Source organism: Coturnix japonica, chromosome 2, assembly GCF_054131305.1.
Source record: "Coturnix japonica strain WE chromosome 2, WE-NBRP24, whole genome shotgun sequence".
Classification (NCBI taxonomy): domain Eukaryota; kingdom Metazoa; phylum Chordata; class Aves; order Galliformes; family Phasianidae; genus Coturnix; species Coturnix japonica.
The window spans coordinates 1813357-1836648 of NC_140664.1; the positions used below are offsets into that span (position 1 = coordinate 1813357).

The 23292-nt window shown below is 42.5% G+C and overlaps 1 protein-coding gene across 25 annotated transcripts in view; it reads left to right on the forward strand.

The window, feature by feature from the left end:
• Nucleotides 1–251: 251 nt before the first annotated feature.
• The window catches only part of TSNARE1 (t-SNARE domain containing 1), a 416856-nt gene continuing 393815 nt past the window's right edge, over nucleotides 252–23292 (forward strand). For 8 of the 25 annotated variants that reach the window (XM_032442927.2, XM_085536889.1, XM_085536888.1 and 5 more), the window contains exons 1-2: nucleotides 252–308; nucleotides 13315–13408. The gene's annotated coding sequence lies outside the window, so the exon portion shown is untranslated. Of the gene's footprint in view, nucleotides 405–11368; nucleotides 11516–11602; nucleotides 11733–13314; nucleotides 13409–17809; nucleotides 17915–23292 lie in introns of those variants that run through there. The other 17 variants (XM_085536892.1, XM_085536901.1, XM_085536900.1 and 14 more) reach the window with 9 other exon arrangements.

The following is a 23292-nucleotide window of genomic DNA, read 5'->3' on the forward strand; positions in this document are numbered from 1 at the left end:
CAGCATGAGCTGGTGTTATTTTCTGGGCCAACAAGTGATCTGTCATAGAAGATAAAGTAGAAATATTATGTCCTTTAATGCCACAACGGCAACATTAGGACGCCAGCTCTGAGGTAAAACCCGCTGAGGGGAGACAGGGCGGGAAGCTCTGAGGGGCGGTGGGCGGGACAACGAGATGGGGGGGGGCCGCCACGCTGCATTCTGATTGGCTACTTAAGGAGGAGCTGTGCCCGCTGGGCGGGGCGGCGCGCACGGCGGTCACGTGATGTTTTGGGTGCCGGCATCGCGGCGCGGGCGCGCGGCGGCAGGTGAGGTGCGCGCGCTGCGCGTGCACGTGTACACGTGTGTGTGCGCGCGGCCGGTTTGGGGGGGGGGGTTAATGTAATGGACGTGCTGGGTTTAAGGTATTGCATAGGGGTGTGTTTGCGAGTGGTGCTGGCCTTGCAATGGGTGTGCATGTGTGGTTAAAGGCTGTTCTCGGCCTTGCATGGGGGTGTGGGAGTGTGTTTGTAACCTGGGAGCAAGGCTGGGCGTGCATGTGAAAGCTGGAGACCTGTTGGTTGTGCAAAAAGATTAATGCTCGTGTTTGTAAGCTAGGAGGAGGACTGGCCTTATGTGCAAGGTGGGGCCTGTCGTGTAGAGTTTGTGTGTTTGTAATATTGGAGCAGGGCTGGCCTTGCTGCATGTGCAAGGTGTGGACTTGCTGGCCTTGCTCACAGTTTATGTTCGTGCTTGTGATTTGGGAGCTCAAATCACTTTGATGATTGACATGGCTTGACATGGGGTTTGCATGTTGAAAATAAGGTTTGTGATTTGCCTTCCAAAGTAGCATCTGTGGCATGGAGTTTGGGTGTTGCAGGATTAGGATTGCTGGCATTTCATTGACTTGCAAGGGGCTGGCCTTGCACACAGCATGCATGTGTAAAATAGAGACTCACTGGCCTTGCATAAGGTTTATGTTTGTGTTAGCAGCCTGGGACGAGGACTGGCCTTGCATGGGGGCATACAAGTGTAAAGGGAGGGTCTGTTGCATGGGGTTTGTATGTTTGCAAGCTCTAGGACCTTCCACATGGTGTGCATATGCAAACCAGAGACTTGTTGGTCTTGCACATGGTTTGTGCATTTCTGAGCAGTGAGAAAAAGGTTGGCCTTGCTTAGAGATATGCCAAGAAGGGCATGAATGCTTCAGTGGCAGCAATGGGTTCAACTGGTGCAAGTCTCCAAGGCATGTGCAAACAGAGTGCATCTTAGGAAGCCTCGGGGCATGGATGTTCTTTGCTTTCTCAGCCCATGTGGCTATGAATCAGCTGCTAGGATGGAAATGTCATCCTCAGACTTGTAAACAAAATGGTATTGGGAAAATGCAGGTAGGGGAATAAAAATCTCATTGAGCAGAGAAAGCACTACTTCTGCAGCAGTCCTTGGCCAGCTTGACAGAGCCTTGTTTGTTGTTGTTTGTACTTTATGAAGTTAAGTTTAGTCCTAGCTGCATGGGATGGCATTTGGGAAACTCTTTCAGTGTCTTTGTGTGCACATCAGAAAGTTTTGCAGCTTGGAAGTGTGTTTTTCTCCTGTCTCAAATGCATGGAATGTACAGTGAGAAAGCTTGGGCTGTTTGTATTTTCAATGCACTGTGACATTTGCAGCTCAGACTGTGTCCTCATGTGTGTTCTGTGCTCCCATACAAGTGGCCACTTGTTTGTTTGCAAATGCAAAGATAGCTCATGTGCACTGTGGGATTGGAATCCCAAGATTTTGCTTATCGAGCTGGGTAGAAATGTAGGGTTGTGTAGAATTGGGGAGACATTGGTGTTGCATGGTCTCCTTTATTCATATAACAGAATCATGGAGTTGTTTGAGTTGGAAAGGACCCTTAAAAGTCATCTATACACTGCAGTGGGAACAGGGTCACCTACATCTACATCAGGTTGCTCAGAGCCCTGTCTAGCCTGACCTTGAATGGCATAGGCCATCAACCACTTCTCTGGGTAACCTGTTCCAGTGCCTGACCAATCTTAGTGTAATAAGCTTCTTCCACTCATCTCCAGGTTGGTCTCTGGCTATTCCCAGGGTGCTGATGACGCACTGATTCCCTTTCTCCAGACATCGAGTGAGCAGGAAATAACATCCACCGCTCCCTCCCTTGCTGTTTTGGTTGTGTCTATTGATGCAATTGAAAATAAAAAGCACAGCCACCACTAATGTGGCTTTACAGACACTGAGCTCAAGTGTAAATGTAATTGTGCATCCTGGCTTCTCAGTTACATCTCGCTGCCTGCTTTCTCTTGTATTGTGTGTGAAGTGAGGAGAGCAGGAGCTTGGAGAAAACTTTATGGGTATGGAGCCTTTGCCTTGCATTTAATATTGCATATAATATTGTATAATCATATGAATACAGAATATCCCAAATTGGAAGGGACCAGTGAGAATCACTGAGTTCAGTTCCAGGTTCTGCAGAGGACCACTCAAAATTCAAACCACGTCTCTGAGGGAGATTGCCCAAATGGTCTTTGAAATCCAGCAGCCTTGGGCTGTGCCCACTGCACTGGGGAGCATGTTCCATGCCCACCAACACCTCTGGCGAATACCTTTTTCCTTATACCCAGCCTGAACCTCCTGTGTTCATGATGAAGGGCGGTGAAGACCCTGGACCGTGATGGTTTGGGTATCATCCTCTTGGATGAGGATAAGTTGCTGAAGCACCTCGCTTTGTGATTGCAAAGATGCCCTGAGGCACCTTGGCACCTTCCTGGTGTTGGCCTTTACTTTGCGCATAGGATTGCAAATGATGCTGAGAGTGAAATCTGTGTGCTGTCCTTGGCTTGTGGCCCAGATTTGTGGGTGGAGAATTGAGTGTGTGAATGATGCAGGTCTATACAGACTCATAGAATCATTAAGGTTGGAAAAGACCACCGAGATCATCCAGTCTAACCATCAACCCACTGCCACTGTGCCCACTAATCATTGGTAATAGACTCACAGTCCATGGAGGTGTTGAGGAAATGTATAGATGTGGCACTGAGAGGTATAGTTTAGTGGTATGGTGGGGTTGGTTGTTGACTGGGCTGGATGATTTCAGTGGTCTTTTCCAACCTTAATGATTCTATGATTCCTTGCCAGCAAGATGCCTGTTCTGGGGCAAGAAGTCATCCTTAAGTATCTTCAGAAGTTTGCACATTGATATAACACCACTTAAAATCTAATTAAAAAAGAAAAAAAAGCAAAGAGGAGGCAAGCTGTCAATGAATTAGTCTGCGCTTCCCCTCGCTTATAAATATATATCAAATGGTATTTTGAATTGCTGATTCTTCTGGGAGTTCAGGGATATTTAAATAGCAAATGGGAAAGGGTAAATAATATCAAGATAAAAATAAATGCTTCTGATTCCCTGCCTGTGCCATAAATGCATTCTGCTCTATGATAATTGAAAGAACTTTAAAGAAAACTGATTTGCTGTTTTCGTCTTCCTTTCTATACTTCAGCTGGATTGAGTGGGCAGATGGCTTTTGCTTGGCTTTGGTGCATCTTCTAGGGTTGCTGTCAGCACAAGTAATGGTGTAAATCTGTGACACCTGAAGGCAGGAGGATCCTTTGCATGTGTTTTGCATAGGGTTGGATTCATCAGGATGAAGCTGCTAACAGCAGAAGGGACTTGTGCGTCCATATCTGGTGCTATGCTTGAGACCTGGTGGTTGGATGGGTACCATGGATAGATGGATGTGACCCATGGGTGAACAGAGGACTGAGTCCTTCCTTGTGGTCGATGTTATGGGGATGAAGGATGGTCACACCCATTGGTTGTTACTGAGTGCCCATAAAACTATGTATGAAATGGATGCTACAGCTCTGGTTGGAAGCACGTGTTGTTTTGCTGTCAGGAAGGTTATTTGTGTTTTTTAATAACGCACTGTGTTTGTGCCAAACGAATATGGTCAAAACAGGAATCCTGCTATATTTTTCTGCTTGTCTTGCAAATGCTGCCAAGCGAAAGGTTGTGAAGAACCTCTATCTCTTCATCTTATGTCTTAAAGGAAACTGTCCAGTTTAACCCATTTCACACAGACTTCTGTTTGCCATTTGAGATGAGTCTCAGATATGATACGAAGGATCTCTCATACTTTTTTAATAGATGCTTTGGAAAGAAAAAGATTTGAACAACTTGCTGAGGAGCTGTGTGGTAGAGTCTATATATAAAGCCATGAATGCTGTTTAGCTTTCTTTGCGCTTTCTTTTATAATTCTCCCAGAAAGCCCTTTTTATTTACTGCTCGCATGTGACAACTCATGACTGTTACCACAGTCAGCATCTACTGGTGCTCACGTGCCCTCAAATTAGGAGAAAAAGCAGTTTTTTGGGGGTCTGCAAGCATTGCAATGGTGGCTTCAAGTTTGGGTAAAACTTGCGGGAGGAAAGTGTGGGCAGAGTTTGATGGCTGTTAGGTATGAAGCTTTATCTGCGACATTCAAGGAGGGGGAAAAGTGTTGGTCTGTAGGAAAGCTGTTGCAAGTGCCATCGCTAGAGGTTGGAGATGATAGAGGGTTTTGTTGTTTTTAAATGAAGCGTTTTCAGGGTGAGCGAGCAATTTTCCCTCCCCAGTGTTATTCAGAGGACACCACATAACATCCAGATTCCCTCCTTGAGTGTAGTCCTCAGCAGATAAACCAGCATTGAAATTTTCAGTGTGTATAATTTCAGGGGAAAAAAGAGGTCTTTTTATCAATATAACCAGTGAGCACAACTAACTCTAAATAACTGCAAGTTCATTAAAGCTGAATTACTACCAAATGCTTTGCAGCATCCCTACCTGCCAAACATGGCTCTCCTTTATCCCATCTTGGAGGTTTTGTTATGCTCTAACTTCTATGACAAGAGAAATACTGCTCTGCATCAGCTTGGCAATGGGAAGGTGAGAGCAGGCTGCAGGAACTCAACAGAACTATGCTGGATTGGTAGTTTTTTTGTCTTTGTTTGCTATTTATTGCACTTCCATCCACCTGGCACTGGGACCTGCAGTCAGTGACCTGTTGAGTTGGTGCAGTTTTAGTATTGTTTCTCTTGGGGCGTACAATTCCCAAAGTGTGGGCTCAACTTGTTGAGAGGGAGTGATGCTGATTGTTTGATTACGTTACTAGCTGGGCATAGGGACTCATATACCTTCATTGATTTAGAAATAGAGAATCATCTGGATTGAACAAGACCTTCAAGATTAAGTCCAACCATCAACTTGATCTACCAAGTCCTATTACTAAATCATGTCAGTGCTACATTCACACATCTCTTAAATACCCCTAAGGATGGGGACTGTACCATTTCACGGTTCAACATGTCCCAGTGCTTGGCATCCCACTCCTTGAAGAAATTCTTCCTGATAAGGATCTAACCCTCCCCTGATGTAACTTGAGGCGATTTCCATTTCCTTGTGAATACGGAGATAAAAGAGACTGACTCCCTCCTTCTGTCTGTCTTGTGAGCTGAGATGAGTGGTTCAAACCGTTATGGACTGGCTTAGAGACCACATGAAATAACCTTTTTTTCTTTGTACCTTTATTAATGAGAAACCATTAAAGAAAAATATGTTAATTGCTACAACAGCCTGAAATTAACTCTGAACTGTGCTTGTGTATTCCCACAAGAGAATACTCATGTTGTTGTATGAGAGTTGTGCTATGCATTAAGGTGTAGGTTTATCTGGAACCTGGATATCTTCAGCTGTTTGTAGAGCTATAGAATGAGTTGGATTGGAATGGACCATAAAGATCATATTGTTCCAATGCCTTGTTATGGGCAAGGACATCTTCCACTACACCAGGTGGCTGAAGCCTCATCCAGCCTGGCCTTGAACACATCTATGGTTGGAGCATTTGAAGCTTCTCTGGGTAGCCTGTTCCAGTGTCTCACCGCCTCTGTAGTGAAGAGTTTCTTCCTCCAAAGCCTAATGAAGCAAGAGCTAATCCTTTATGCAGCTTTGCCTTTTTACTCACCATAAGGCAATTGATTTATGTTCCCTTGTGACACTGTGTGCTTCCTAGACTCTCCTGAGACCCTCTTAACTTTGAAAATACCTGATTTATACACGTTTCACTGTACCACTAAAGAGCCGGATGCGCAATTTATCTTTCCCATATGTTTTGATGTCTTCTGTCTGCTTGATATATTGCCAGAAGATCTCTTACCTGCCTGTTTCTGGTGATGAGACCCCAACATCAGTCCCATCAAACATCCTGCTGCTGGCACTGACCAGGAGCAGATGTTCAGAGAATGAACAGGAGAAACTATGTATGTATAAGTATATATAATACTATATAAACTCTTATATAACATTTTGCCCAAGGAGGTGATGGAGTCACCGTCCCTGGAGGGGTTTAAGGAGAGGGTAGATGTAATACTTAAGTGCGTGGATTAGTGGGCAGTATTGGTGGTAGGTTGGACTAGATGGTCTTAGAGATCTTTTCCAACCTCGATGATTCTGTGATAAATTATATATATTTCCCATATGTAAGTATACTGTATGAGTTTTTGTTTGCTTGTGAATGGAGCACCATGCTATTGGTCTGTGTGGTCTTGTCAGTGTGTTGGTGCTGTCAGGATCAGCCCAGGATGTGTGCCCAGCTTCTTAACGCTCACCATCCTCTTAGGTACAGGTTGTAAAGCTATTTGGATATCTAGCAACAGAGAAAAACTATATTCTCTTACTAAGGCCATTCTTACTAATGATCAGTTAGGAACAACTGTAGAACTTAAAGTTATGTTGAGCCACAGCATGTTAGCAACTCAGTTTCTCAGTGTTAAGGCTCTTCATCTTCCTTGCAAGTGCCTGAATGTGCAAGTAGGTGGCCAAGTGTGGGTGTCAGAGTCCTGGAAATGCTGTCCTAAGCTTTTGGATGTATTTGCTTTAGAGATCAACTGTGCACTTTGAAAAGACCCTTTAAGCATTGACCACACAGAGCAGGAAAGTTTCTTAGATACGGGTCATTTTTCTACAAATTTAATGGCTTTCTATCTTAGCGAAGTGCCAAAACTGGTCCCTTTGCAAATGCATCTTGGTGAGTGGTGTAAACAGTGCTGTGAGATTACGGTAAAATGGGATGCTGTGACAGATGCACTATTGAATCCAAAAAAGCAGATTGACAGTCCCTTTATAGATAGTGTAATATCTCTCTGATTATCATCGCTAGAGCTTTGAGTGGATGGATTTATTCTCTTTTGCCTCGAACACCGAGCAATGGAAAAGACTTCAACATTTTTTTTTTCACCTTATGGAAATACTGGCAGTGTAATTATAAAGATTCTCTTCTATGTATTTTTTTCCTTCTTTTCTGCTTTGCATATTATTCTGAGATATGTATTTGTCCTGTTTTCTACACGCTTGTTCCCTTTAGTGCGTAGAGGTATCTCAAAACTGTGGGCTCCCAGGTTACAGGTATGCACTTCTCTTATGGTCTAGTTGCGTTGGTCCCATTCTTATGATAAGAATATAGTATAATTCTAGTCTTGGAAAGAAGGCTGGATCATCTGGATCATCATCTGGATCATTTTTGTGAGGCTTTTGAACACATAATGTAAATCATAGAATTGTTTTGACTTGGAAGAGATCTTTAAAGATCATCTGGTTCAACTCCCCTGCCATGAACATGGCCACCTACAGATAGATAAGGATACTCAGAGCCCCATGCAGCCTGACCTTGAATGTCTCCAGGATGGGATGCAGAAGGCAGCCTCTCTTTGACTCACTTGACTCCTGTTTCCTTGCACTTCTTGACTTCTTCCATCCCTGTTGCCCATGTAAGACATAAGTAGCTTTTGCCTTTTACTTGGTGGTTAATTTTTGACTTGAGAGTCTGACTTCTTGGGATGCAACTTCCCTGCGACTGGGAGGGCTTGGATTTTGATGCTTTTCTTTGCTAGCAGAAGAGTGTACATGAATATAAGGCCATGGTTTTTGAAAGGGAGTTTCTTCTTGAAACCTCTGGTGATTCATGGGTTGAGATGGTAATTGACTCCTTGGAAATAGTTGGTAGCTTTCAGGATAAGGTGGTGGGTGTGTTTTAACCTTATTTTACATGCAAGTGGGATTCCTCTGACCTCTTTTTACCTCAGGTGCTGTTCTTTCTCAATTGCTCATGTGGTCCAAAAGCAGTTGATCTTCACTGTCATTTAAAGGCTCAATGAATGTAATCTCAGAGCCCATGTAGTTGATTGAGGCCAACTTTTCTGGTGTTATTGTGTGTGTGCTTCCGTTTCTTACCTTCCTGGCCTGTCTGATGATGGTTATTTTGCTTGCTGTCTTCACACCAGTTTGCAAAGTTGTTCTTGTAAGCAGACGGGGGGTGACCTTGGACTTGCTCATTTGGTAGCAGGGCTTTGACGTGCATCACGTAAATAACTCTGTTGTTTGGTTTCATTGCCTGGACCTGTTTATGCCTTGCCAAAAATAATTACTACCTCTGAGCCTGGGCTTTGCTGGGCAAGCAGGAGGAGGCATAGAAAAGCCTTCAATTGTTGTTTTTTTGCCTGCTTTCATCAGTGCAGTGCTGCCAGCGGGGACCAGGAGCTCCCTTTTGGGGCATGAATCAGGCGGTGCTCACATTCAACCAGCACTGCTCGTATTCTGGGCACGACTTTCTTTCCTTTCCGCTTTTCAGAGTCATCTTAAATTCACATCCCTGGTGATGCCTCCCTCGCCTGCTCTCCTTTATTACCTCTCAATTTGTTTTCCCAAGTATGTCCTGTGCTCAGATAAGAATCTTCTGGCTCTGTTGTTGCAAAACCAACTCCACCTGCAGTCGTCCTCCTCCAGCTACAAGGTGCATTCATCCTCCTTTTGGAGGTGTTTTCTGGTTTTCAGCACATTTTATTGAGCACGTTGGTTCTTCCAAGCATATCCTCAAAAGGTGGATGAATACCACTGTTCTTGCTTTGCATCTGAGCCGGCGTTAGCTGTGGTCATGTGTGGAGCTGGTGAGGAAGGCGGGTATTTTTAGTGTGTGCTTCTGTGAGCTCCTTGAGGGTCCGCCTACAGCTGAGTATTAAAATAATAGCAGGGACATTGGGTAATCTTTGCAGCAAAACGTTGATATGCAAATTGCCATCTCAAGAGCAAACCTCAAGGCGAGTTTGGCAATGCACGCAAAGCTCCGGAGAAGTGTGTTTTGAATACAGATTGCAGCTAGGGATTTCACCCAGAGGGCATACTCCTCTCATTTATTCTGAATCTTAGTAAGGCCAGGAATTCAGTGTTGGAAGCCAACAGGGTGAAACGTGTGCACCTTTAAAGAGGTAATAGATTAGTGCTGGTGAAACAAAATGTAACGTCACCTCTGTAACTTGAATTTCCAAGGTTGCAGAAGCAGTAAATTCAGTTGTGTTTCATTTGCAAGTGATTCCTGGGTGCTCTCCAGGGAAGAACTGGCTCCAGTGTCTGCAGAGATGGTTGTGAAATTTGTAGGTATTATCTGATAGTAAATTAGCTTAAACCAACTGCTTAAGTGCTGCTTTGACTTCTGTCTTTTACTCTCTGATAGCTTGACTGTGTGAAACCTCTCAGTGAGGAATAGTGGGTAAGATATATATATTTTTGTTATATCTTCCTGATTACTGTGTTCATAGTGACACCACTGGAAACTGTAATGTCTGCAAAGCAGGAGTTTTAAAATGGTGGTTTTGTGGTTCTTAATTCATGTCTGTCCAAGCTCATCCCATGTCCATCAGCACGAGTCAGGCGCCATTTCTTCTTTGTATTCGAACCAAGCTCAGCTACATTCACATCAGAGCATAAGTTTGTAATAAATATATTCATAGCTGAGCAGCTGTGTGGTGTTGGAGGTAGGTTATGCAAATACTGTGTGATTGTGTGAACAGAGAGTGGTGACGAAGGAGGTCAAGGGCAGCTATTCCATGTCTTGGAATCAGTAGGTAGAAGACACATGGGATATCCCAAGTTGGAAGGGACCTACAAAAACAGGGAGTCCAACTCCTGGCTCTGTAGATGACCACCCAAAATTCAAACCCCATGTCTGAGAGTGTTATCAAAATGCTTCCTGAACACAATAGCTTGTGCATTATTTATGGGTTCAATTTGTTATATATTTCTTGGAGCAATGAGCATTGGAACAGGATGCCCAGGGAAGCGGTGGAGTCATCATCCCTGGGTGTGTGTAGATGTGGTACTGCAGAACATGGGCACAGCGGTGATGAGTTGATGGTTGGACTTTATGATCCCAGGTACAGGTCTGTATGTTGTAGGTCCTAAATAAGGATGATCTTCGGTGGATATATAATCAGATTTCTTTTTTTTCTGTCATGTACCAGGTGGCTGAGACTTTATGGGAACGTTCTCTCGACTTTGATACTAGTTTTTGTTGATCATCTCATAGTTTATTTGTGTCCTTTTACTTTAATTATATATTCCAACACCATTAGAGTTTTAAATATCAAATTTTGAGGGTGTTCTCTGCCAGAACTTCATGGTTTAAGCGCTGTTCCTGTTGGCAGGCATCTCAGGAGCAGTCGACTTCCCTTCTTCGTAACCCCATCCTATCTGCTTATTTTTCCCCTTTTTAAAAATGAAGCAGAATTTGATAAAACAGCAGATTGTTTTAAGACATTACAAGAAAACACACGGAAACTTAGAAAGTAGTGATCGTTAAAGCACTCTAATGAATATGTAACTGAAGATCACCATGTCCTGCTTGTATCTCAACAGTGTTGGGCAAGTAAAGGACAAGATACATTTCTAGCTTTGCTCATGGGTGTCTTGTGTCTTCTTTGCGTAAGTCCTTTGTTGCATCCTAGTGTCGTTAAACATGAGCTGGTTTTATCTTCCAGAGCTTTTCACATGCTGCCTTATGCCCAGTTTCATTCCACAGTCATTCATGAAGATATTGAACAGGACAGGCCCCAGTACTGACCTCTAGGAATACCGCTAGTGGGCAATCACCAGCTGGATTTACCTCCATCTTTAGATGATCTTCAAGGTCCCTTTCAACCTAAGCCATTCTGTGATTCTATGTTATTTTTTCTTATTTTTTTTTTTTGGCTAGGAAAAGAAGTTAAGCTGTCATAGCATGGTAGCACTTGAAAATCTCACAAATGGTAAAAATGATATATATATTTTTTGTCTGTTCTCTGACTTCATTAGTATTTGTTGTATCAGATGCTCAGTGAGGGGAAACTGAAATAATGAACTGTGATCTTGCTGGGTAGGAGACGTTTTTGTAATGCTGTGCATTTAGGCTAATTCTGTCTGCCATACAATGTGCTGAGGATTTGTGATCTTAAGCAGACATTTGACAGGTCTTAACTAGTTATGCTATGGCTTGTCAATCAAAATTATACGCCTACCTCACTCCTTCCTACTTTCTCTCTTTTCCAGGTTTTTTATTTAGGTTGGTCATTAAAATTGCTTATAACCATAGAAACAGGGAAAACCCACCCCTTACATTCCAGTTCTTTACCGTGATATTCCTGTACTGTCATCATGTGAGTTATATACACGATGGCTCAAAAAAAGCCTCAGGTAGGCAGAGTTAATTCCTCTATACATAAGTGTTGTTCCTCCTGATGCCAACCAAAGCCAGTGTCCTTCTTGTGTTTGTCTGCCCAGCTGAATGTGAGACCTCCAAGGAGCAAACTTCTAATAAAAGGCACAGGAACAGGTTGCCCAGAGAGACAATGGATGCCCTGTCCTTGCAGACATTCAAGGTCAGGCTGGACCAGGCTCTAAGTAACCTGATGTAAGTATTCCTGTTCACTGCAGGGGAGCTGGACTATATGACCTGTAAGAGCCCTTCGAACTCAAAAAATTCTATGATTCTATGACAGTAGTCAGAGAGACAGATATGTGGGATATGTAGGATGGGATTGTGAGAAGATGAGGTAAGGAGAGGATGGATTATTCAGCAGAGAAGCCATGTACATGATGTAGTACATACTGATAATTTCAATCTTAGTTTTCATCCTTCCTTGGCTCTCTGCCCAAGGCAATTCCAAGAGATAGTTCTGTAAAACTGGGCCACTAAGGATAAAAGGCAAGTTTTCTGCATGGAGGGGCTTGAATCTCACCTTGGAAGGATGGAATATGGTACCTCATATTAATGGTTTCTCATATATGTCACAGGAGGATGGGTTTATGCAAAGGGTAGTACCTCATATTAATGGTTTCTCATATATGTCACAGGAGAAGATGGGTTTATGCAAAGGAATCTGACATCTCAGTTTACCTGTGCTTCATAGAATCATACAATAGCTTGGGTTGGAAGGGACCTCAAAGATCATTCAGTTCCAACTCCTTGCTGTGAGCAGGGCTGCCAACCACTAAGTCAGGCACTAGATCAGGTTGTCCAAGGGCCCCATCTGTCCTGGCTTTGAACATCTCCAAGGATGGGGCATCCACAGCCTCTCCTGTGTCATGATACAGTAATTACAAAGGGTGAAGACTTGCATCCTTGAGAAATTGCAGTATGTCTTGTTGTTTGGAAGATTCCCTGGATGGAGGTGTGGGTTATACCTGAGATAGCTGGATTTAGGAGTATCATTATTTGTTCTCTTGGAAAGATGATTTTTGACCTTTGGCCAAGGGAAATAACAAGAAAGAGGTACTGTGTGATGTAGCATGACAAGGTGTTGCTGAGCAACCATCATAAATTGTAAAGGTCTTACTTATTTACTCGGTCTTCAAAAGCTGGCCCAAGATATTCTATTTTAACTTAAACTATATATACATAGATGTGACTTTTAAGGGTCTTGATATTGTTTGTCAAATAATAGGAAACAGTAATTGTGCGGCTCTTCTAAGAGTAAGGAATCTCAAGTCAGGGATCTCCTTCAGCATCCTTTGCTGCTGTTTGTGACATCCCGTGTGGTTTGACTTTCTCTACCATCCTGTAACAAGGAGCGATTAGAAGGCTCTGATGGGTCTGAAGGCTGAGTCCTACGTAGTGGTACTCCAAACTAATCAGCCACTTATCACCTATTTTACGGAATGTAAAATATAGGTAAAATGCCCATGTATCCTATGTAACAGCTGTAGATAGAATATGAGATCACTAAGCAGGGAAACAACTTTATTTGGGGAACTAGTGGGTGTGGTGATGATGTGTTAATGGTTGGACTAGATATTCTTAAAGGCCTTTTCCAGTCTTAATGATTCTATGATTATGTGGAATCACAAGTTGCAGATTGTTTCTGTCTGTTTCTCACTAGACATCATGGCACTCTGAAACTGAGGTTGAAAGAGTGGTTGGGAGGATATGAAGTAGATAGAAGCCTGTATGTATTTTCCCTTCTCATTTTCACTTCTTCCTTTTCCCTACACAGAGAAGCCACTGAGACAACAAGCTTTTGGTCTGTTGTGCTGCTGCTGCCTTGTGTCAAACCTGTGGCTCCACATCACAAGAGAATAGAAGCGTGGGTGAGTTATCTGTTGTTTTCTTTCACCGACAGCCCTTGCAGTTTCAGGTGGTTTGGTTTGGTTGTTTTCCTCCATATCTCTTGAACTCTTTGGCAGTGATGCTGTATTTTGTTGACCCAGACTCTGGAATGGGTTACGGTAGAGGTCTCAGGAGGTGTTCACTTCTGGATGGCAACTTGTGCTTCTGGAATAAATTCATTGATTTGATTGGTTAATGTTGGAGAGAATAAAAACCTCCATCCAGCTTCTTCCCTCCCTTCTTGGCTGATCTTGTCTGACTTGGCTGCTTCATTAAGCACTGGGATGGTGCTCATCATGCATTCGCTGACTTTGAGTTGGCTTTCTGGCCAAAGTGAGTGCTAATAGATGCTCACTGCTAGGAACAGATGGGCAGTGAGAGTTTCATTTTTCAGGATGTAACAGGCTGTATTTGTAAAACCTTTAGAGTTTTTAGCAGCAGAAGTAGTTTCCTTAAACTACATCTGTTTTTCCCACCTGGAATACCGTTGTGGTAATTTGTATCATGGCTAGAACAGTTATTTCACCTACTCTAGCTTAATAGTAGGGCATCAATCTTATCTTGGGAGTTTTTTGGTGTGTGTGTGTGTTGGTTCCTCCTCCATAAAACATTTTAGAAATGAGGGGAAATATAAAGAAAGGTTTTATAGGTTTTTTTATTTTTCCTGAATCACTTGGATAATTTGCATTTAATTCTTCCTCTGGAAATCATGATCTTTGCAACAAATTTCTGTAACAAGGATTTTCTTTCTTTGCTTCTGTTTTCCATACCATGGGGAGAATTGGCTTCTTCCAGCCCCATTTCATATACAGCTTTGTAATGTTGAGTAAACAGTATGGAAAAGTATGCCTATTAGTGTCTTGAGTAATCACTAACAACTGAGTGAATACAAGGTTAATGAGATTAACTGCAAAGAGGAACATAAGCATTTGAGGGCTCCTTTCTGCAATGCTGTAGCCAGTGGCAGCCTGGTTTCCCTTGGTGAGCTCAGCATGGGTGTAGATGCTGTACTGATTTTTGCTGCTTTTCTCCATACAGCGCTTAATGAATTCCTACTGCTGACATTTTCTTTTAGGTTCCATATGATATTATTAAATCCCGCCCCTTGCAAAGGGGTTTGAGCACTGCTTTTTGTATTATTTTTCTCTCTTTATGTTTCTATCGGTGGGACTTAGGGAGTAGTTTGATTACCTCTTGCTGCTCTTCCACACCTTCCCCAAGGTGTGTTACCCTCCCCTCTGTCTCCTTGGGGCTGCTGGAGGAATTGGATGATCACAAACTATCCCTTCCAGCCTCGTCCATTCTGTGATTCTGTGCTGCTATAAGAGTATCACATTCAGAAATGCATTGAGAATTCTCTCTTCTTATCAAATCAAGATGGAGCTTGGGTTATCATTTGCCTTTTGCCTTTCTGCTTGCAAATGGATGACCTTCACATGCTCTCCATAAAGCCTCACAGGGAGATAAAGACCCATTCCCAAGAAAAATCATGATTTTCTTCTCCTGCATTTTCTCTTGTTTCCTTTCCCTTTTCCAGCCCTTTGGCTTAGTAGGTTTTCTGAATATGTCTTATCTGCTTCTCTCATCTTCTGGCAACTAACAGCATGGTCTAAATGTCAGTGCCTCAGAATAGTTTATTTGCATTTTCTCCACCCAAAACTGCATATGCGCGGTTGACTCGAAGCTCTAGGCACCAACTCCCCTTACTGGACAGTGGACAAACTGCAGCATGGCTTTCTTTTTTTTTTTCTCCTATCAAAACTGAGAAACCTATTTCGTTTACTCAAGATAAACTGTGCACTTCTGACCTTAGCGTTTCCGTTTATGTTTTTTTCCCAGTGGTTCTGATTAAACTGTGAACCTTCAACTTAAACAATTCACACAGAATATTGGCAATGTGTGTTGCCCAAATGAATTACTCGCCTCGTAGCTTTTGAATTTGGGTTCTATTTTATTATTATTATTTTTTTTTAATACTGCAAGATATTTTTCTCCGATTTCAACTGAGTAGAGCAGTGGTTTCTCTTTCCTACCAGCTGTCTTGCACTCCGGTGTGATGAAGATTATTGTACTCTTATCACAGCTTTGCTTAGTGCTGGGATTTCCTTTTTTGAGCACATTGCTGGAAGTCAGCCTGATGACTTGACATTGTCAAAGTAAAGTGAAAGAATGCTGAAGCACTCCACTCCGGGAGTAAGGAGAGGTACTTCCCCAAAACCCCAATGACTTGGTCTTGGAGAGATGCTCTGCGTTGGTCATGGCATGATGGTATAATGCTTTGTTGCTCTCTCCAAAAGTAGAGCCCTTAGTACAGGAGGGACATGGACCTTTTGAAGCATGTCCAGAGGAGGGCCACAAAAAGGGTTATAGGGATGGAACTGTCCCCTCTGAGGACAGGCTGAGAGACCTAGGGCTCTTCAGCCTGGAGAAGAGAAGGCTTCAGGGAGACCTGAGAGTGGCCTTTCAGCATCTAAAATGGGACTATAAGAAGGGCATAGACTCTTTAGCAGGGTCTTTTGTGATAGGATTTGAAATGGTTTCAAATGAGGAGAGATTTAGACTGGATATAAATAAAATGTCTTTTGCAGCAAGGGTGATGAGGCCCTGGAACAAGCTGCCCACTGAGGTTATGAATACTCCATTCCTGGAGAAGTTCATCGAGCTGGATGGGGTTCTGAGCACCCTGTTGTAGCTGTAGATGTCCCTGTTCACTGTGGGCGAGTTAGATTAGCTGGTCTTTAAGGATCCCTTCCATCTTGAACAATTCTGTGATCCTATGAAATGTTTCTGATGGGAATGATACCATGGCTTGCGAGGAACCATATGGACCAATGTTAGCAAGCACGGGGTAGGTCTTCAGATTGCTTGGTGGGATGATCCTTCAACCCTTCCCTCCAGTTCCCATTAAGCTTGGTAAATAGGGAACCAGTTAAACTTAGAGACACCTTTGCAGTGCCAAGGTTTATTCCTGTGAGTCGTATTGGTGGTCAACATACAAAGGTCTTAGACTGTTGTTCCATGGTTTCACAGTGTTGCACGACTGTGTGATTCCTGGTATCCAGAAGAGCAAGAGTTTTTCAGAAGGGAAGGAATGTGTTAAAATCACCACAGGTCTTGTCATTTCTTGTTCCAATCTTTGCAAATAGAAGAGCAATGGAAATATCAAATGTGTGTATGCAGAGGAGGGACTCACAGTATCCTTGTGCTAGAGGAAACAAATCAGCTTGTTGTGGCACGTTACTACTATCTGTATTTGAGCACTCAAAACTTTGCAAGCAATGGAAGGCTTCAGGAAAGTATTTTATTTCCTTCTTAAATGGATGGTTAAACTTTTTCTTCATTTCTTTTTTTTTTTGCTTTGTGAATCTTTAAACAGCTCTGCTCATCTCCTATGGAAATCACATTAAAAGCTATTTATTTATTTATTTAGGAGAGCGCTCGTCTTTGCCTGTTTTTATGCCAAATCGCTTCAATTGATCTTTCGGATGACTGAGAAAGAGGGTGGAAAAGCAGATCTTTAATGCAACTTACAATTCTTTCTGGTTTTGCCTCAAAATAAAGAGCCACTTTGTTAAGATTTATGTATCTAAGCACAGTTTAAGCACGCAGTGCAGCTGTGGTTTATCTGCGTACTGCAGCAGGCTGGTGCAAAGAAACGCCTTCATCAATGGTATGAGCTGGTTCAGGGGAACTCCCCAACTGTTCCCGTGATAAATGTAGTGCCAGTTTCTTACCACCCTCTTCATAATTGCTGTTGTATCTTGTTAGGTTTGTGATTTTTTTGGTTTTGTTTTGTTTTTAAATTTAATCTACTGGAGGGTTAAAAACTAAATGATGCAAATCCGTTTCTTGCTGTGCTATACTGAATAACACCCCATTAAACCCAGATTCTTTTCTCTTCATTTTCCAGCAGTAGGATGCTTTGGAGGAGGCAGGTGCTGAGCGTGCCTTGTCTCTGTCCTTCCCAGATACACAATACTACATTAGAGTTTGTGCAAACCTGGCAGTTCAATACAGATTGCCTGAATTGCTGAGAATCACTTCAGCATCAGCACCTCCCTCCTGTACGTTTGATATGAAGCAAATGGAGCAATTTGATGCTGTGTTACATTTTCTACCTTCTAGGTTTGGGGTCTGAGGTTCTTTTTTGCATCTTCTTGGAGAATCAGGTATGTTATGGACTGGAATCACCTTTCTTTGGCTCTGGCATAGTCACACGTCAACTAAAACATGGTGTATATCACATCTTGTTTGCTGTTAGAATCATAGGATCATTAAGGTTGGAAAAGACCTCTATGATCATCTACTCCTGTCATCCACCTACCTATTTATGACCATTTTTAGACAAGAGGTGGATTATGTGCATGTTTTTTTTCTTTTAGTACCTACAGATTCTGGCAGTGTCTGGACTTGGCACAGCAATGGTTTGTAAGAGTCAGCTGAAAGACTGGAAGCTGTCCCCAAAATAATGAGCCGTACCCCTCATGGTGAGCTGAAGCAAGAAACCTGATGGAGATGTATTAGCAGCATGCTGTGGGAATGATGGAGATGAGACTGAACACTAATATCAGATTGGAAAGCTCGTACTTGCACATAGAATTAGGAGAACTGTACAAATATATGTCCTGCTATTGAAGGTCTAGCTGGTAGTCATTGAGTATGAGCTGTAGGATAGAAGATACTGCAAGGTAGAAGCTGTGATGGTGGTGGGTCGATAGTTGGATTAGATGATCTTAGAGAACTTTCCCAACCTTAATGATTCAATGATTCTGACCCACAGCACTATCATGGTGGGAGCATGACATTGAACTATCAAGGTTACTGAAAACGAACAGTTAATGTGGGGTTATTACTCATTTCATTTGGTGTTTAGTTGTGGGAAACACCAAAGGTTTTACTGTGTATCAGGGACACGCTGCTGAGCTGCAGGTCAGTATGGATCAGTTCCTCCCTCCTATGGATGTGTGGGGCCTCAGCCAGAGGTTTGATTTCATTTTGATTCTGTGTCTGTCCCTTTTCTGCTGGCTGGGCTTGGTGCTGCTCTTGCCACCTTCTCTTCAGAAATCTCTCTCGGCTCAGCTTGCTTTTTTTAGCAACATGCTTTCATCATTTATTATACTAAAGGCGCTCCTGCAATGGAGGAGGTTTTGGCTGTTATTTTTAACTGAATGTTTCATTGATCTGATTTACAGCATGAGCTGCTGGCTGCTGTATTAGAGAGAGAGATAGGAGAGCCAAGCGTGGTGTGGGGCAGGGAAGGAGCAGTGTGGGAAGGTCCTAACTTACCTCCCTTGTCAAGGCTAATGCATCGTGGAATGCAGCCTGAAGGAGCCGTTTCACATCACTTTAAGTCAATATAAGTCAAGACTTCTTTTTTATTTATTTAATTTTTTTTGGGTAGTTTTTGTAGGTTTTTTTTATTTTTTTTATTTTTAATGCTTCCATTGCCTTAACCCTCTGTTATTGCCAATATTGGCGTCCATGTGTCTGCGTGATCAGCCAGTTCCATAGTCTGATTAATTCAAAATGAAGCTCTACCAATAAAAAATAAAAAGGAGACTTGGTGTTTGGCTAGATGAGATGAAGAAGGGTTTTAGTACTTGAAGAGGGGCTATGATAAAAATAGGGACAGGCTTTTTAGTGGGGCTTGTTGTGATGAGACAGAGGGAAATGGTGTCATACTAAAAGAGGGGAGATTTAGATTGGATATGACTGGAAGAAATTTTTTATGCTAAGGGTGGTGAGGCGTTAGCATAGGTTGCCTAGAGAAGTGGTGGATACCCCATCTGTGAAGACATTCAAGGTCAGACTGGATGGAGCTCTGAGCTCCCTGATGTTCCTGTAGGTGTCTCTGTTTATTGCAGGGGAGTTGGACTCAATGGCCTTTATTAAGGGCTGCTTTCCAAATGAAATAATTCCATGATCCTAAGATTTTTTTTTAACTCTGTGGGTTTGATTAATCTTGCCTGCATCTGTAGCTGAAGGGAGAGCGTGAGCCATCAGAATGTGGCATGACCTTGGTTGGTATGATGGGATCTTGGTTGGCGTATGGAACCACAGGTAAATTCTTCTGGGCAGTGCCATTGTCAGTGGTGTGGGGAGTACAATGTCCATTATTGATGCTTTGGTATACTGTGAGTGCAAACCAGAACTAGGAATACCTGAAACCTTTAATGACATATCAGCATGTTCAGCTTGGTTCTGACCAGGTGCATGAATAAAAGGAGAGAAGCCTTAGGAATGGGTTATTTTTCTACTTGGTGAACCAGAAAATTAAATACAAACACAGCGTGTGGGTCCAGGGTATGAAAGTGAGAACAAATGAACACTGTTAGGTTGTTTTCAGAAGTAGAATTTATCTTTTGGTAGTCTGAAGTCTCTCACTTCCTTTAAGGCTTTCTCCTGTTGGTGTCTTTATGCTTTTTCCACTTTAGTAGGTTGGCTGAGTTAATCACATCAGAGAGAAGAGTACAGATCACTGATCTGGGCTTTTCTCCTCCACCCAACCATCAGTGAACTTGTTCACGAAGCACGTAAGAGCTTAATATCTCAATGTCCACAAGGAAAACAGAGGAAATTCAGCAATTACCTATTTTTTTGTGGGATCATTCAGTTGAACGGTTAGTGCATCCAGTCAACCAGTCAGTAAGTGTATAGGTTTAGATTATTCATCTGCTGCTTTCTGCTTGTCTGGTACCTGGGAGGATACTTTGGTGAGGGATTTGAGAAGTGGATGGAAATTGAAGCTGCAGTGGCAAAGCATGCATGGATGTATGTTGATATAGAGTAGAGTCATTGTGGCAGAGGGAGTGTTGTAAGAGATGAGAGCAGGGATCTTGGAGTCATAGCATATACTGAGTTAGAGGTGACCTGTAAGGATCACTGAGACCGATTCCTGGCTCCACACAGGACTAACCAAAATACAAACCCTGTATCTGAGAGTGTTATCCAATTGCTTGTGAACTGCAGCAGCTTGGGGCTATGCCAGTGCTGTGGGGTGCATGTTCAGTGTGCATCACCTTCTGGTGAGGAACCTCTTTACCTAAGCCTTGGATGGGCCTCTCTGCACTCTGTTACCTACCTTTTCAGGAACTGTAGGCAAATGTGCTTATGTCAGCTGATTTATTCATCTGACAACTGGAAATGCCAATTTAGGTTCACTGCAATAACGCAATAATTGTACATGCAGTAATTATGGTGGTGAATTGAGTTAAATCCAGCTGGCGACTGGTTACAAGCGATGTTACCCAGCGGTTGGTATTGAAGGCTATCTTGTTCAATCTTTAATGATTGCCTAGAGAATGTGCTAGAATGAGCTGCCCAGGGCGGTGGTTGAGTCACAGTCTCTGGAGGTGTTCAAGTAGCATTTAGTTGTTGTACAGAGGGACATGTTTTAGTGGGGAAATGGTGGTATGTGAATGGTTGGACTAGGTGGTCTTGGAGATCTTATCCAACCGTGGTGATTCTGTGAGTAGCTATGATTTGGTTAGATGCTGAACTAATGCAAACAGTCATGCGTACGCACTGTTGCATTCTTCTGCACCTGGGCTATTTCCATCTCTAAGAGATGACTTTTGGTTGGAAAACGTGCAGCTGTGTTGCTGTATTTCTCTTAGTAATCTCTGTCACTCCCTTAATTTTTACACTGACCTTTAGTAGAAGGGCTGTTGGGATCCAGCTGTGTTGGCAGTAACTAATTTTACTCTGGCTTGGCTGTGAATAAGGCTGTGCATTGGATGTCAGAAATATTGAAAATAAAAAGGCAAGTTTTTGCTGCAGATCATTTAGGTTTAATTTTGAATTACAGTTGCATAGTCAGTTAACTAGTTCAATTGAATTACATATTTCATAGAACTATGAAGGTTGGAAAGACCACTGAAATAATGTATTCCAACCATTAACCCATCAACAGCATCTGTATCATGAGCCTCAAAAGGAAGATTTTCATCTGCTCTCAGTGCTCCATCTTCTGAAGAGCAGAAGATACCTGATTTCCTGCAGATGGGTCTTTCGTCTCCTGACACAATTAAATTTCCCAGTTTCCCAATTAGGCTGTAGCTGGCCAATAAGAGATTTGTGTTACAGGAGTAACCAAAGAATGGGACTCATAAGTGGGAAAGTAAGAATGATCCATTGATGAAGAACAACCACTATAATTCTTTCTGGTGATCATCACCATGTTGATGGTGGGGAAGGCTGATAAACTGGTTATCTGTCACTCCATGAGCTTGGGTGGCCATTTCATTCCCAAATAATGGAAACTAAAGGAAAAGCAACTGGAGGTGGTGCCATGGAGTAGGCAGTACTTTATCTCTTTCTGATCTCCTATGACTTCTGCATCTCTTGTGAGGCAGCATCTCAACTTTTGGTAGCCTATTTGTGGAAGTACTCGGGAACATACTTTCCTACGTATTCTCCCATCTGTCTCTTTTCCAAACTCATTGGCCTTGCTGTATACTTAAGAATAGACTTTGCTATCCACATTATACTGAGAAGGCAGCTAAGCATTTATTTTCTGACCCTCACGCGTTTTGATGGTAGTATTTTTAGTATCTTGGTTCTTTCTGAGTTGATGAGTTTCTGATCTGAGTTTAAGATGGAATTCCTCCATCTTAAATGTGCTGGCAGATGACTGGGGAAAGTCTTTTCTTTTAAAAAAAAACAATGCAAAAACATCTTGAATGACCCTAAGATTGTAGAGTACGGAAAAAAGCTTCCATAGAAATATATCCCTTTAAGGTGTGTTATATCTCTTGGAACAAATTCAGCTGTGCAACTTTGACATGGATTAGCATCTGGCCTTCTTAAGGCTTAATGGTGCCTTTAATTGTAAGCAGTCTAGGTATTGGCTAGTAACACATTGGGTTCATTTAGCTCCAGAATCTCTCTTTTGTATTGTGTCTGTTCTGCTCAGCAGAAGAGAAGGTAGTGCTCTGCTAGGCAAATACTGGGACATTTTTATCCCAGTTTCTTAATGGTTAACTATTAAGGTTGTCTTGAGCATTAGCGTTACAACTTAGTTATGACGATGTTGGCTGGCCTTGTAAATCTCCTTCGCTCTCCTTTGGGGGCTTATGTTCTTCCTCTTTACATTCTGTACTACAGTTTAATTACTTAAAAAACATCACTTATCTCTTGAATACCCTGATTATTTTTTTTTTTTTTTTTTTTTTTCCCACGAGAGATAACTGACCTTGGTGATATGCAGGAGGAAACAAAGAAGTTCCACATCTGTCTGCCCTGGACTTTCTTACTGAGGGTTTCTTTGCTGTGTTTGGTGTCAGTCTCTTTTCTAAATGGAATTAATCTCTTCGGTGTCTCATTCCTTTTCCTCCATGACCAGAGATGGGAAGTGATTTTGCCGCACATCTCGTATCTTCACTTCTTTATATCTTCTTCTCTATTAGAAAGAACAAGTTCCTGATGAGACCACACTGCTAATTTTACCTAATAACATTATAATAATCCCTCATTTATTCTCTTCTTTCCTATATGTCCTCTTGCTTTAAAGTGAGTATCAGCCTTGGGCGAAGTTACTGTTTAGGTGCCAGTTGTGACGTGTGGTTCCTTTTTGTTAGCTTTATTTTGTGAAAGGAGCGTGCATGTTGTAACACTTCCTCTCCATGGTGCATCACTTAGCATTTATTGAGACTGGTGTTACTAATTCTTGGTAATATGAAAACAAATTTCACAAATGATTTGCTTAAGAGGAAAGAGTCAACTTGCATGTTCAAGCCGTTGGTTAATTAGCATTGGGAGCCTTAAATGCTTAAGTCATGACCTGAGGAAAGACATTTGGGACTCGTGATGGAAGCATCCCTGTCATAGCCGTGGGACCTGGAGTCTTCTGAAGCTCATGTATCAC